This window comes from Palaemon carinicauda, chromosome 41, assembly GCF_036898095.1.
Source record: "Palaemon carinicauda isolate YSFRI2023 chromosome 41, ASM3689809v2, whole genome shotgun sequence".
In the NCBI taxonomy this organism is placed as follows: domain Eukaryota; kingdom Metazoa; phylum Arthropoda; class Malacostraca; order Decapoda; family Palaemonidae; genus Palaemon; species Palaemon carinicauda.
In genome coordinates, this window is record NC_090765.1 from 53,202,208 (window position 1) to 53,212,875 (window position 10,668).

Sequence of the window (10,668 nt, forward strand, 5' to 3'; positions counted from 1 at the left end):
GGTTCAATGGAAAATAACACGAGCCAATTAATTTATCAAATTATTTCTAAATGACTTCTTACATAAATGTTATAATTTTACCCAAAACCAAATGTTAGCAGGTTGTATTACCTATGTAGAACAGGTTTAAAGAGAATGTTGAGATGGATGTGTGGGGTGACAAGAAGAGATAAGATACGGAATGAGGTAATTAGGGGGTACCACAGGAGTTAGAAAACTATCAGGTAAGATCCAAGAAAGTAGACTGAGGTGGTACGGTCATGTCATGAGAAGAGATGAACAGTATATTGGGAGGAGAGTAATGGAAATGGAGGTACAGGGAACGAGAAGGAGAGGGAGACCAAAGCGAAGGTGGGTGGACTGTATCAAAGATGACCTTCGATCAAAGGGATTAACCGGTGATGGGGTGTGGGACAGAGGTGGATGGAGAAAGCTGACCAGAAACATCGACCCCACATAGAAGTGGGAAAAGATGTAGACAAAGAAAGAAAGAAAGAAAGAATTTAGTCTCCAGTTAAGGTTTCAAATGGACAGATTCATTTAACCTTTTATGAATGAATTACAGTATTCCAATGCCTCCGCCATAAATGGATTTTACTCTTGCAGGACAAAAGAATAAATCTTCAGGATAGAAAGGAATTCTTCTGAACGTTGTATTAATATGTATCATTCCTTATTAAAAGTGATGTTGGAGATACAATGCTAGGTGTTATGAATATGGTTTAAGGATAACTTTTGTCTGAGACATTGCACTGTTTCCTTGTATGATAGAGAAGGTTAACTAATTCTCAATTATCACAAGAAGTTTATTTTAGCGATATAATTTTCTTTGAGTCGTGCAGAAATTTTAATTTGAAATCATCTTTATGCTAATGTAATGTGTCTATAAGAGTAAAAGGATATACAAAATACAATATTAATTGAGTTAATTCTACATTTTCTGAAAGTCATATTTTTCCTAAATTGTAATAGGAGTAACTCATGAAATATTTCTTTTTCAGGATAAAGTTGGTCTCTTACCTGAAATCAACAAATGTCAGACGGTAGACATAGTGGTGATGTTTCTTAATCACAAGAAAAGTAGTGTTCAACTGTGCAATTGGAACTCAGGAGCCATGACTTCAAGAAAAAAGTCACGCCACGGTTTTTGGCATAGGGCGAATTGGTTATTTTATTTATTATTCTTAAGGAGATTCGTGTACAGTGAGCCCTAAGTACCTTGATAATGCTTCATTAATTTATCAAAGTTAGCTGTTTCAATTTCACTGGAAAAATACTAATTTAGCATAAATCCTAGACTTTGTTACTGTCTGTGGCATGTAGTTTACTTTTTACTGATTACTATCACTTAACTAACGTAATTGAACTGTCAGTGTTTTTATTTGAAAATTTTAACAAATTAAGCAATTCTTTATCCAAAAATTGAAATATCACTAAATGATCTATTCAACAGCTTTGGTCACCATATTACAGTAGTCTTATGCTGTCTTGGGTCATACTAAATTTACTAGAAGCTTCATTGTTAAATCTCACTCTAGCTAATGTATTGTCATCAATTAGGGAATCTATTGAATTTTTTTGCATTTTTACGAGGTATAGGAATATTGGCAATGCCTTGTTTTATCAGGACTATATAGGAAAAGGTTATATATATAATTCACAGTTGTATTTCACTCAATTCTCATTTGAATTGACCTTACTTGAATGTTTGCCTTTTTGTGGAACAGATGAATGTAACAATCTTTCATTTCTTGAAAGAAACACAAAATTATGCACCAATACTCGTTGGGGATTGCTCTTTTGATGAAACCCGTTAACCCCCCCCCCCCCCTCAAAAGAAAATCAAGTTGGACTCCATTGAATTTACAGAAATATTTCAATTTTCAATAAGATAGAGAAGGCTTTTCCTATTTAAATATTTTTGGTGTGAAATCATTCGTTTTTTACTATTTAGAAACCAAATTTCGAGCTATATACCTGCTCAATGGCTTACTTGTACCATAATATCAGTCCCTGAATCATAAATAGGGTGAAAATTCCCCATAATATAAGAACCATCAGTTTGATATATCAATGAATGTGCAAGTAGGTAGCAAGCTTACACTTGTTTCTACTACTGTCTTGCTCTTCTAAAACCCCACATCTGAAGCTGCACAGTGCAGTGTAGGTCAGACCAAAGTAGTAACCTTTGCGCCGATCTCATTATTTCGACTAGCATCCACAATTGGCCAACTGCTATCAACTCTCTTCAATGGGTGGGAGCTCTATCCAAACGATCTTCCACAGATCTTGGTCCAGCCCCTTTCGGCAGAAGTCTACTTTTCTGGTTGATATACTGTTGATCAACTCCAGATGCGGCCAACTTGATATGCACAGCCCTTCACATTTTGCTTTGGCATTACTCGTGTTAGAGAAATGGCTTCATATAGCCACTGCTCGTGGCCAAACATTTCCAGCCTTGCATCATCAATGCCTTTAGCTCTGCTCGATCTGTCGTATATCTTGACCTCAAACATCTTCCAGGTTTTTAGGGCTTCATCATCTACTACTCATGGGTATTAGCTGATTCACTTTGCCACGGAATGCTAAAACAATATCACAGTAAGTGAAGGCATGGAAGAAGAGCCTCAATTTTCTCTCTTCTCCAAGAGTGCAACACAAGTCAGTTACAGGAATTTACCTCAGATTCAGTCTTAGACCAAAGGCAACCCACATCTGCTGCAGATGTAGGTCTTGAAGTGCCCGTAGAACACGTCTGTAATGACGACATCATCAGTGTTTATGACTCTGACCATGATGACTTAGATGTTTTATTCTGTTGCATGCCTTGGATGCACAAGGATCTGCATGTCAGCTTCTTCATTACTATAACCTCATGCTGTGCTTCACAGCAGTGGTGCCCTGTTTGTGTATTGCTATTTGCTCTGTCGGTATAAGAAAGCCAGTGAGTAAATCAAAGGTTCCAAATTTGAATTCTACATAGTGATATATTTATGATTTGACACCAAGAGCCCTCAAATGGAACAAGTCTTGGTGATTTTACAGTGAAAGAAAATATGTATCTCTTTATATTCAATGGCTTTCATCTCGAAAATGGCTGCCATCTTAAATTTTAGTTGGCTAGTGAGTTTTATCAAAAGAGTAAGGAATATTTATGCCAATTTGGGGACTTATATCCAGAAATGAACTATAGCCATAGGAATTATTCAATCAGGTTATAAGGCATAATGTATACTTTTAAAAAAAAACATTACCTAAAGTCACAACAATGCTTAATATTTTGTCGTAACTTATAGTTTTACCGATTACCAGTTCCTCAATCAGGTGAGGTCCTACTCGGTGATGGTCATTGTTAAACAGTGATTTCTACTCATTGTATATCTGTTACCATACAAAGCTGATAGAGTTGAGAGTTACCTAACAAATTCCAGAGGTTTAACCCTGTGTTTTAGCTTATGTTTCTGTCCTTGCTTTCTATTAGGCCTTCCTATTCCAGGAATATTTGTTGGTCATCAAGCTTTGCCTTCAATTGGAAGACAGCATATGTAAGCAATGACTTTAAGCCTATGGCGATTGCTAGTATTTTTCAGTTCTCTGTTTAGTTGTTCCATTATTTAGTATAACCAATCTTTGGTGGGAGTAGTTTGGTCCGCTTTTCCATCTGTTTGATGGGAAGCGTACTTTATGATGTGGAATAATCTGGAAAATTGCTCATCATATACGTTATTGTGGTTGGATCATAATTCCTTATGTTAATTTACAGGTTTAAATGTATAGTTGAATGATTTTGTGCTATCAGGTTTACATTGAAAGTAACTGATTATTTACAAAGGTTCTGTCCAGAATGTTATTCTTTCTGAGAATTTACTGTGGAATACTTTAATAAGTCTTCTATAGTCTCTCTTTATGGAACTTACTAAAGCTACTATTTTATGAAAAGAACTTACCTGGCAGTTATATATATATATATAGCTGAGTCTCTGACTGCGGCAGAATTTAATCGAAAATCGCGGCAACCGCCTTGTGGTGGTTGTGTGGTTAGATGGTTAACAACCCTTACAGGGTGGTACTTGGAATCATTCCCATTTTCTGTTCCTCAGATTATCTCTGCCGGCCGGATCGACAACATCGTTGGTCCGCCTTTCAGAGTTTTTTTCGGATCGCTTTCCCTTCATCGCCTGTTTGGACTTTGTTTTTGGTGAAGTACACTGTGTTGGGATTTGGCAATCGTGTTGTTTTTGTTTTTTGTCTTTTTTCCTTTATTATCATGAGTGAGAAAATTCATTATCGTGTTTGTGCGAATGATATTTGCAAGGTGAGGTTGCCGAAACTTTCGGTTGACTCTCACACTATCTGTATGGGTTGCAGGGGGTTTGAATGTGCCTTAGATAATAAGTGCAAGGAATGCGAGGTTTTAAGTGATAATGATTGGTTAGCTATGCAGCGCTATGTGCGCAAACTCGAGATTGATAGAGTTAGAAGAGCTAAATCAAAGTCAAAGTCTGCTAGTGAGCCTAGCTTAGATTTGTCTATTGACCCTTTGCTTGTAACCCCTTTGGAAGGTATTCCTTCCCCAAATGTAGTGACTCCTGCCCCTTCTACAGGACCTGTGCCTACGGATGACCCTGGGTATGCTAAATTAGCTGCTGAATTGGAGGCCATTAAAGCACAGTTGGAGGCCTTTAAAGGTAAGAGTGTTGGTGAAATTAGTGCTTGTGAAAGTGCAGTGGAGGTGGCGACTGATCGAATCTGTCATACCCCTAGGTCTAGACCTCTACCAAGCTCCCAGGACCAAGGGAGAAGGTACGTCGAAAGCCGTAAGGGGGTGAGAGGTGCTTATCCTCGGTCAGTCGTCGCCTCAGACAGTCCTGTTGCGATCTCCCAGGCTGCTCTTGACCGCCGTAGGAAAGGCGTGTCGGATATGTTTGTGTCTTCGCCTGATCGTTCTCCCAGACGTAATTGGCGTTACGAATCAAGACCAATGAAGAGAGGGTGGAACCAGGACGTGCAGTCTCGTTCTCCCTCTCCCGGTTCGAGTAGCAGAGACCCTGATCCTTCGGAAGACGATTTCGATGTTCCTGTTAAAAGGGCGAAACAGAGAGTCCTTAGCCCAGTTAATCCTGCTAGACTCCCTGCTTCTTCTGCCAGCGCTCCCAGTCAAGCCGTACGACAACTGCCGTCTTCGGCACCGCGAGAGCCAGCGGAGGTTGCTAAAGCTTTCATGGTTGTTATGCAGGAACAACTTTCATCGTTAGTTAAAGCTTTCAGCCACCCTTCTCAGTCCGTCAGACGTAAGGACGTCTCTTTGCCTGTTAAGAGATCGTCTTCTAAGAGAGATTTTAGTATCTCTCCCAAGAAACCTCTGCGCACTTCGTCGGCCGTACGACAACGTGCACCCTCTTCATCGGCACGCTGCCAGGAATTTCCTTCCCCCCCCTCCCGCCGCCAGGACGATACTGCCTCTCGTTCTCGGCGCCGTGACGATTCCGTTTCCCTTTCGAAACACCTGGACGTTACTGCCTCGTTTCTTAGGAAACAGGATGAATGCAGTCTGCATTTTCAAGGCGACGGCAGCCTGCATCTTCAGGACGCTTCCGTTTCTCGTCATCGTGACGATACTGCCTCTCGTCATTGTGACGATACTGCCTCTCGTCATTGTGACGATACCGCTACTCGTCATCGTGACGATACCGCCTCTCGCCGACTGGATGTTAGCGGCGCTCGGCGCCAGGATTCAAACAGCTCTCGCTGCCAGACTGCTGGCAGCCCAACTCTTCGGGATGTTATCCTTGAGCAGGACCTCGAAGATATTTCGGAAGAGGAAGAAAAACCTGCCGACTCTTCTAGCGATTACAAGGTTCTTTCTCGCTCTCTTTTGGAACTTTATGGGGAGGAATTTCAACCTTCGGCCCCTCGTTCTCCTCGGTCTCAATTTACCAGGAAGAAAGCTACTAAACCTTCGGCATTCATCAAAATGAAACTTTCAATTTCGGCCAGGAAAGCTCTCGCTATAGTGGTTGATTGGATGGAGGAACGGAGACAAGCTGTCAAGACCACCTTTTCTTTTCCACCGTCCCGGCTCGCTTCCAAGGCCGGTATGTGGTATGAGACAGGGGAACCTTTGGGGTTAGGAGTGCCTTCCTCCTCCCAAGGTGACTTCTCGGCTCTTGTGGACTCGGCAAGAAGGCATGCTTTAAACTCTGCCAAGGTGATGTGGTCCATGTCGGAGCTTGATCACCTCGTCAAGGGAATTTTCAGGGTTTTCGAGGTTTTCAGCTTCCTGGACTGGTCTCTCGGGACTCTGGCCAAGAAGTCTGAACTCCTGGAGGACAAGAAGGACCTGACGAGTATCATGTCCTGCATGGACAAAGCTCTAAGGGATGGAGCTAATGAATTAGCTTCCCTTTTCTCAGCAGGGGTCTTAAAGAAGAGGGCCCTTTTGTGCTCCTTCACCTCTAGATCTGTGACTGTTGCCCAGAAGTCGGAGCTGCTTTACGCCCCTTTTTCTCGTCATCTTTTTCCTGAAGCTCTGGTCAGAGATATCTCCCTTTCTCTGGCTCAGAAGGCTACTCAGGACCTTTTGTCTCGGTCGGCTAGAAAGACCTTACCTGTTGCTCTTGCTCCTCTGAAGAAGGAGGAGAAGAAGTTTCAACAGCCCTTTCGGGGAAGGATCTCCTCGAGAGCGGATTTTAGGGGGAGAAGACAGAGTCAGGGCCAAGGACCAGCAGGGGTGCGTTTAGGCCTCGGTCCAAAAAATGAGATGGAAGTCCTCCAGACTCCAGTAGGGGCAAGACTGTCTCGTTTTTGGCAGTCTTGGGAAAGGAGAGGGGCGGACACCTGGTCCCTCTCAGTCGTCAAGGAAGGTTACAAGATCCCCTTTTTAAAGAAACCACCTCTCTCAAACTCTCCCCTGGCCTTAGTGGCTCAGTACACCGACGCGGGGAAACGAGAGGCTCTTTTGGAGCTAGTCGACCAGATGTTGGTCAAGGGAGCAATAGAGCCAGTTCAAGACCTCGCCTCACCAGGCTTTTACAATCGCCTGTTTCTGGTTCCCAAGAACTCGGGTGGATGGAGACCAGTCCTAGATGTCAGCTCTCTGAACGCCTTCGTGGAGAAAACAAAGTTCTCCATGGAGACGACTCAGTCAGTGCTGGCTGCAGTTCGTCCAGGAGACTGGATGGTTTCTTTCGACCTACAGGACGCTTATTTTCACGTCCCCATTCATCCGTCTTCGAGGAGATATCTGAGGTTTGTGTTCCAGGGCAAGTGCTTCCAGTTCAGGGCACTTTGCTTCGGTCTCAGCACAGCTCCCCAAGTCTTCACCAGACTTATGGCGAATGTGGCAGGCTGGTTACACTAGGAGAGGATAAGGGTCTCCTTCTATTTAGACGACTGGCTGATCCGGTCACAGTCGAAAGAGAAATGTCTGGAGGACCTAATGAAAACTTATACGATCACTCAGGACCTGGGACTCATCGTCTACTGGGGGAAGTCTCAGACCGAGCCGAATCAGACTATTCTCTATTTGGGGATAGTTCTGAATTCAGTTCTTTTTCAGGCTTCTCCCTCCCAGGAGAGGCAGACCAGGTGCCTGGACAAAGTCAAAGACTTTTTGAGGAAGCAGGAATGCTCAGCGAAGGAGTGGATGAGTCTGCTGGGAACTCTATCCTCCCTGGAGCAGTTTGTCCCTTTGGGGAGACTGCACCTAAGGCCTCTGCAACACTTCCTCGCAAAGGTTTGGAACAGAAAGATCCAGGAGGACACTTTTTCTTTTCCCATCCCGACAGAGATCAAGGATCTTTTAATGTGGTGGCTGGACCCAGCTCTGTTGGAAAAAGGGATCTCCTTGTTCAAGAAGAACCCCGACCTAGTGTTATTCTCAGACGCGTCCGAGTCAGGCTGGGGAGCAACACTAGGGAACAAAGAGGTCTCAGGTATTTGGGAAGGGAGTCAGGTCAGTTGGCATGTCAACAGGAAGGAGTTGATGGCCATTTTGTTAGGGCTCAAGGCCTTCAAGACCTCGGTCTCGGGAAAGACTGTGGAGATCAATTCCGACAACACCACAGCTCTCGCGTACATAAGGAAGCAAGGGGGAACTCACTCCCTCTCTCTGTTCTCAACTGCGAGAGAGCTTCTCCTCTGGGCGAGCGAGAACGAGACAAAGCTGTTGACAAGGTTTGTTCAAGGGCAGAGAAACATCAGGGCAGACTTGCTCAGCAGGAGGGGACAGGTCCTTCCTACGGAGTGGACTCTCAATCCGCATGTCTGTCGGAGCCTCTGGAAGTTGTGGGGCAGACCAGTAATAGACCTTTTCGCCTCCGGTCTAAACAAGAGGATTTCGCTCTCCTCGATTCGGGACGAATGACCCTAGTGGCTCCATTCTGGCCTGCGAGGGAATGGTTCACCGAAGTGGTAGGGTTACTGATGGACTTTCCAAGAAGACTCCCGGCAAGTCCAGATCTTCTCAGACAACCCCACTTCGAGAGATTTCACCAAAACCCCCTCGCTCTCAATCTGACTGCCTTCAGACTGTCGAGAAGCTCGTTAGATCTCGAGGCTTTTCAGCACAAGCGGCGAAAGCTATTGCCAGGGCAAGGAGGATCTCTTCACAAAGAGTCTACCAGTCAAAGTGGGAGACCTTTAGAGCTTGGTGCAGGAGGCACAAGGTTTCCTCGTCCTCTACCTCTCTGAGCCAGATTGCAGACTTTCTTTTGTACCTCAGGCAGGATGCTAAGCTGGCTGTATCTACCATTAAAGGATATAGGAGCATGCTCTCAACCGTCTTTAGGCATAGAGGCTTAGAGTTATCTCAGAATAAGGACTTGCAGGACCTCATTAGGTCTTTTGAGACAACGAAGCAGGTGCACTTAAGGCCCCCTTCTTGGAACCTGGATGTGGTGCTTAAGTTCTTGTGCTTCAGGAAGTTTGAGCCTATCTCGCAAGCTTCTCTGCGAGATCTGACTAAGAAAACCCTCTTCCTTTTGTCTCTAGCGACTGCCAGGAGGATCAGCGAGGTCCAGGCAATCGAGAAGCGTGTAGGCTTCACCCTAAATGGAGCGGTTTGTTCCTTGAGGTTCGACTTTCTCGCCAAGAATGAGAACCCTTCGAAACCCTGGCCTAGGACTTTTGAAGTCCCTAACCTCACGGATCTAGTAGGTCAGGAACAGGAAAGCCTCCTCTGCCCGGTTAGGGCTCTCAAGGCGTATTTGGCTCACACTAAGAGCATGAGGGGTGCTTCCAACTCCTTATGGTGTTCAGTGAAGGATCCTCAAAAACCCCTGTCAAAGAACGCTTTGTCCTTTTTCCTGAGGGAAACTATTAGGGAAGCCCACCTCTTTTGTGAGGAAGAAAACTTCGCCCTGTTAAAAGTACAGGCTCACGAAGTAAGGGCCATTGCTGCTTCGCTGGCATACCGGAAAAATATGTCAGTTAAGCAGATCATGGACACAACGTTCTGGAGGAGCAACTCTGTCTTCGCTTCTCATTACCTCAGAGAGGTAAGAGTGGACTACGATAAGTGTTATACCTTGGGCCCATACGTAGCTGCGGCTTCTGTATTAGGCAAAGGAGTTACTACCCCCACTCAACCTTAGTTTATGTACTTGTATATGGGTTTGTGTTTTTTTTTTTTTTTTTTTTACGGTTGTCTGAGGTCCTCGTCCTGTGGTACGGTTCCCTCAGTCCAGATAGATAGTTTATATATATTTCTGCAAGGTTAGATGGTTAGCTTTAGTAAGGTTGCAGGTTTTTTATATGGGAAGGTAGTTTTCTGAAGTCTAGTCAAGTTGTTGGTCCTACCCCTTTGACAGACTCGATTGAGTTGTTTGCAGCGTAGCGGGTCTACTCCTGGCTGAACACTCCTAAGGGAAAGCGACTCTAGAGGCAGTTACCTTTAAAGTCAGCTACCTTAGCAGGTAAGGAATCAAGGTGTTTGTTCTCCTACAACTCTTTTGTTGTTTCCCCAACTATGTTTTTTCTGTCTGTTTCCCTCCTCCAAATGTGTGAATCAGCTATATATATATAACTGCCAGGTAAGTTCTATTCATAAAAATGGAGTTTTTATGATAAAACAAAGTTTTATGAATACTTACCTGGCAGTTATATATATATTTTAAAGCCCACCCACCTCCCCTCAGGAGACAGGTCGGGCAAAGATAATCTGAGGAACAGAAAATGGGAATGATTCCAAGTACCACCCTGTAAGGGTTATTAACCATCTAACCACACAACCACCACAAGGCGGTTGCCGCGATTTTCGATTAAATTCTGCCGCAGTCAGAGACTCGGCTATATATATATATATAACTGCCAGGTAAGTATTCATAAAACTTTGTTTTATCATAAAAACTCCATTTTTATAATTGGTTAATTGTTTATCTTTTGATTAGCTGGAAATGCAAGCATTTTAAGGAAATAAGGATTTTTACAAAATCCAAGGAATTATAGTTTCCAAAATTTATTCCTAGTCATGTCGTGTAATATGATACACTCGAATTGCTTGGAATGATTTCTCCTTTCATGATAGGTTTACAGTTCTTTTTATATCGAAGATATGGATCTCCTTCGGACTTGCATTGATGATTTCACAGCTTATTTTCCTTTAGATCTCAGTTCTTAAGGCTTCTTGTTTGTCTCCTTAAGAAAAAGTTGTAATTATTTTGCTCCAGT

At 43.6% G+C, this 10,668-nt stretch overlaps 1 long non-coding RNA gene across 1 annotated transcript in view; it reads left to right on the plus strand.

Annotated features, from left to right (window-relative positions):
* Nucleotides 1-3,918, plus strand: part of LOC137632657 (uncharacterized) — a 56,908-nt gene extending 52,990 nt beyond the window's left edge. Inside the window, exon 3 of the long non-coding RNA XR_011042074.1 lies at nt 1-3,918. This exon is cut by the window's left edge and continues 788 nt beyond it. This is a non-coding gene — a long non-coding RNA (uncharacterized lncRNA).
* The last annotated feature ends 6,750 nt before the right edge of the window (nt 3,919-10,668 follow it).